We start from the raw sequence: 5668 nt of genomic DNA, 5'->3' as shown, positions 1-5668 counted from the left end.
ATGTTGCTGCATTTGCCAGGTGGTCTTTTTCATAAAATTTTTTCTTAGGCCAATATCTTCAAGGGTTTTCTCTACACTTTCTTCTGGAAGTTTTGTTTGTGTGTGTGTGTGTGTGTGTGTGTGTCTTAAATTTAATTCTTTTATCCAGCAAGAATCAATTTTTGTTAGTGGTGAGAGGTGTGGGTCCAGTTTTAGTCTTCTCCATGTGGATAACCAGTTCTCCGAGCACCATTTGTTAAACAGGGATTCTTTTCCCTAGTGAATGCTTTGGTTAGGCTTATCAAAGATCAAATGGTGATAAGCGGCTGGCTTCATCCCTAGATTCTCTATTCTATTTTGTAGATCAATGTCTCTATTTTTTTGTGCCAGTACCATGCTGTTTTGATCATTATAGACTTATAGTATAACCTGAAGTATGGTCATATGATGGCTCCAGATTTGTTTTTATTCTAATTATTGTATTTGCTATTTAGGTTATTTTCTGGGTCCTTATGAAATGAAGTACCATTTTTACAAATTCATCAAAATATAACGTTGGTGCTTTGATGGGGATTGAATTAAATCTATGGATTACTTTGGGCATTATGGATATTTTAATGATGTCAATTCTTCCCAGCCACAAGCATTGTTATTTTTTTCCTTAACTCATAGGGTCTTCTTCACATCATTTTCTAGAGTTTAGGAAAGACAAACTTAATGCCAAAATATGAGATCCAAATATTATTGATTAGCAATGATTATAGCTAATGAGCTATTTTTTGTCCTAAGATGTATGACTTATAATTTTCAAAGTGCCTTCTCTAAACCTTCTAATTATAATCTCATACTAATGTTAAAGTAATTATTTCAAAGTATGGCTATAATCAGAAGGAAATACTGTTTAAAGAAAAAAGGATTTCCTATTAGACCCCAAATAAAATATAAATAACTTAGAAATTATGAAAAGACTTCAAGAAGCTTACCACCTTGTAATTTCTAGATTTATTTCTTACTATTTCTCTTTACAGAAGATATTTTCCCAGCCAAGAAGAATTAATTAGTATTTCCAGGACACGGGAGTTTAATTATAGCATGTCGTTAAATTACTGGAATCAACTTTGCAGTCTTCATTTATAAGAATTAAAATAAAAACTTGAAAATAAATAGAATAAAGGGTAAATTAAAACATTATATGAGTAATGGTTAAAAAATGAGAAATAAGCGATGTCTTCAAGTATTTGAAAGTCTGTGACATGAAAGGCAAATTAAATTTAGTCCTTTAACACCTCAGTAAATAGACAATAGGTGTATAGTGACTATATAGTGACACAGAATTTAGTCCTGTAGAAAAAGGAAAGAATTTTTCAACAGTGGGAGTAGACTTCACATAGACTACATCTCATATAGCTAAAAAAGTGCACTTAAAGATGGCTCACATCTGTAATTCTAGCATTCTAGAAGCTGAGGTGGGTTGCCTGAGCTCAAGGGTTCAACACAAGCCTGAGCAAGAGTGAGACGCCATCTTTACTAAAAATAGAGAAACCGGCAAAGCATGGTGGGCACCTGTAGTCCAAGCTACTTGGGCAGCTGAGGCAAGATTGCTTGAGCCTAAGAGTTTGAGGTTGATGTGAGCTATGATGCCCCTGTACTCTACCCAGGGCAACAGAGTGAGTCTCTGTCTAAGTTAAAAAAAAAAAAAAAAAAAAGGATATCACATCTGAAATACTAAGAAAAATTCTAGACTCACATGGGCTTACATGGCCTCATAGGCAGCGTAGGCATTAAAATAATGATGTGTGATGTGGTAAATTGGAATATATAATCCACTTCACCCAAGACCTTTTTATTTGTGAACATTGTTCCAATTTTTTATTGTACAAGATCAGTAACTTGTTAAACAAGTTATCTCTGAAGATTTCCAGGGGTCCTCTATGGAGCAGAGGTACATACATATCATTGCCCTTAGAGGACACCAGACAGGGACACTGTTAGTTTCCTCGAGCTGTTGTAACAAATTATCATAAACTGAGTGCTTTAATACAAAGGAAGTTATTCTTTGATAGCTCTGGAGGCTGTAAGGCTAATATCAAGAGGTTGAAAAGATTGGATTCTCTTATGGGTCCAGAGGTCCAAGCCTTTCTCTCAGTGTCCAGTGGTTCCCCCAAATTCTTGACTTCACAGATGGATCACCGCAGTCTCTGCCCTTGTCTTCGGGTGACATTGTTCTCTCTGAGTCTGTGTCCCTTCTCGTCATTGTATGGGATTTCAGCCACACAAGACCAGAATGACTTCATCTTAACTGGGTTACATATGCAAAGACCCTACATTCAAATAAGGTCACATTCACAAATGTTAGAGGCTAGAACTTCAACATAATATTTTTGGGGAGCACAATTTACCTCATGCCACATACCAGCATATTTACTTTGGTCTCTGCGAGAGCTTTCACAATTAAGTATTTCTTTTTTGTCATTTGAAGATTTGATACAACATCTAGGAAAAGTATCTATTGAGGTTTTATTAGCCCCTGCCAAATCCATCCACCTGATTGTTGATCACCAATAATTCTGGTTATTGGTTAATTCTGGTTAATTCTGGTTAATCTGGTTGGTTATTTGAAATCAACTTCTGAGGGCAGCACCTGTGGCTCAAAGGCGTAGGGCACCAGCCCCATATACTGGAGGTGGCGAATTCAAACGCAGCCCCAGCCAAAAACTGTAAAATCAATGCTGATTGTAGTGTCCTGAGCTGGAAGTGTGGGAGAAAGGAGACAGTGAAAGGAGGATGGGGTCTCTAAGACAGCTCTCAAGTTCACAGTTGGGTCTGGTGGTTTGCTCAAAACCTTAAAAGCTCATCTCATCTTCTCTGCAGGGGATTTTATGAAAGGATGCTTGTTTACATCTCAGTTTTTAACTGAGAAGCCTTGTGATGGATAAGAATCCATTTTACTGGAAGCTAAACTTTGTCTGCACCTAATTTCAAGTAGCATCTGGAAGAATTATGGGAAAAGAAAAAGTCTATACAAATAGAAAGCTGCTAAATACAATCGGAAAGAATATTATATTAATATTTTTGTGCTAGTACTATTAACATATTTAACTATTTAGAAAAACATTTTTGAATAAAGAGAATCTACGTTTCAAAGAAGTTGTAAAATAAAAATGAAGCCCCATGGGTGGCACCTGTGGCTCAAAGGAGTAGGGCGCTGGCCCCATACATCAGAAGTGGCGGGTTCAAACCCAGCCCTGGCCAAAAACTGCAAAAAATAAAAGAAAAAAATAAAACCCCAGTAAGTCTTCAAATCTGAGTTTTAAAGTTCAACTTGATGTTTATTTCAGGAAGTATTTTCAAAGTCATAGTAAAGAGACTGTTCCATTCACAGGAGTCAGAATCATAAGAGGAGTTTGGAATGTAAGGTGATATTTAAGTAGAGAAAATTAGCATCCCTGAGATATTCTAAATCTGACACCTAGAAATTTGCATTCAAATAGAGGATTAAGTGGCCCTGCTGAGCCGGCTACTGCAAACTGGATGGGTGCACTGATAAATTAAGTGTATTTCAAGGCAAGATAATTTTTTGCCCTTTTGGCTCCTCAGAGATTAATGACTGCAGGCATTTGGGAGAAATCTTTTATTCTAACTTGTTTTATTGGAAGTCCTTAGCTAGAATTGCTTACTTTTTATGTTAACAAATCCAGATTTGTTACTTTACTATATGAAAATGCAGTTCCTCAAAAAAGTATATGGTTGAATTCATCAATTCATAATTGTGACAATTATGTCCAGTGCTACTGATGTGTAAATGAAGTTAGTAATTTGTATCTCTTGAAGCGTCCATTTATACTTGAAATAATATAAATATACATATGTTTTATTATATCAGATACTGCATGGTAGAATAAGTTTGTGTAGACTGATTTTTATAAACACAGGTAATCTGGGAATACTGCTTTGGATATTTTCTTCTTAATAACCAGCCTTCACTGTTCCAAGCCCCCCTACCTCTCACACACACAAACACCTTTTTAAAAAGCTTTCTAGTCCCTACTGGTTTCCACAATCTATCATTTTTGAAGTAATTTTATTATGCTTTTCCACTTGTATAGTCTTCTATGACTGAAACCTCCCTCACAGATTGGTGAGGGGTGCAAGGGCCCTAGAGCTCTGTGAGGGAAAGAGCTTAGCTAAAAACATTGCTGATGATAGCTGGTCACTGACCCCTGTGCGCTTCCTGCTGGTACTTGTAAAGATTCTTAACTTTTCTCCATAGAAGACATCACCCTTTGTTCAGGCAGCTTCTAAGATATCTTCTAGGCCTGGCATTCTGGTGGATTTGCTGACTTGCCCAAACCAGGAAACCAACTTAACTGGAGTCCTGACCCCAGGAGCTGAAGCAGAAGAAGATGATTTCCAGATCCCTATAATTTTGCCCCAAACATAGCCAATTGCCAAACCTACTTAATTCATCTCTTGCCTGTCAAACTATCATTAAAACCCTGTCTCTTCGATTCTTGGGGAGGCAGATCTGAGAAAAATTCTTCCCGTCTCCCCACTTGGCAGAAAGCAGAATAACCTTTTTCTCTGCAAAATAACTTTTTTCTCTGCAGAATAATCTTTTTCTCTGCAGTAAACCCTGCTGCCTCTGAGTATTGGCTTCCTACTGGGCAGTTTGAAGATGACCCTGGTTGGACTCAGCTCTTCCAGAATTGACTATAGCTTTTTGGAAGGTCAACAAGGAGAAATTTCAAATAGAAAAACACAAACATGAATCTCTTAAAGATATGACGCTTCTAACTTCTGTATGTTTTCTATAATGAGACATTAGTGTATAAAATTATCAAACGTAATTTTCTCTTTGTTCCCAAAGAACACACATGAAGGACTTCAGATTTTATTTCAATAACGTCCATGCATGCGCCAATGTTTTTGAAGCGGGTAACTGATGAATCATAAATTATGAATAATGTTTAGGTTTCTTTTATCTCCTTTTTCATCTAAGAATTCTTGATTTCCTTTAAACTTTTCCATCTCAGACTCAAGTCTGGAGTCTTTATATCCTCCGTAGCTCACTGAACTACAATTGGCGTGACTGGCACTTTAGAGGTGATATGGCAGGAGATAGAAATTTAAGACAAGACTGGAGTGGAACTTTGAAGCGTTTTGTGGAAAGAGGGGGGGAAAGGGAAAGGCCAGCATGATGAAAAATAAGAAACAACAAACAATAGAAGAAATCTGAGTTTCAAACACTCACCTTGGCCAAGGATCAGATGTTATAGAGAAGCACAATGTCTTCTATCCGTAACCACGAAAGTGGAGGGGTCATTGTTTAAACAAAATGAGCAAAATGTCTCTGATTAGGTGGCATGGATAGATTACTACATCAACAGGCAGTTAAATAGGTAGATAGATAGATAGGTAGACAAATGATAGACAGATGATAGATGAAAGATAAAAAGATAGACAGATGATAGATAGATGATAGATTGATAGATAGACAGATAGATAGGCAAATGAGAGGGTAAAAGATAGATGATAGATAGGTGATAGATAGAAAGATAGACAGATGATAGATTGATAGGTAGATAGACAATAGACAATGGATAGATAGATAGATAGATAGATAGATAGAGTCAGATAAATAATCCAGGTGCTTGGAAAGCACATAATTCAAGGAAAAATGGCATACAAA

The sequence above is a fragment of the Otolemur garnettii genome, unplaced genomic scaffold (assembly GCF_000181295.1).
Source record: "Otolemur garnettii isolate 467f Iridium unplaced genomic scaffold, OtoGar3 scaffold00130, whole genome shotgun sequence".
Classification (NCBI taxonomy): domain Eukaryota; kingdom Metazoa; phylum Chordata; class Mammalia; order Primates; family Galagidae; genus Otolemur; species Otolemur garnettii.
Note: the sequence above shows the minus strand (reverse complement) of the source record.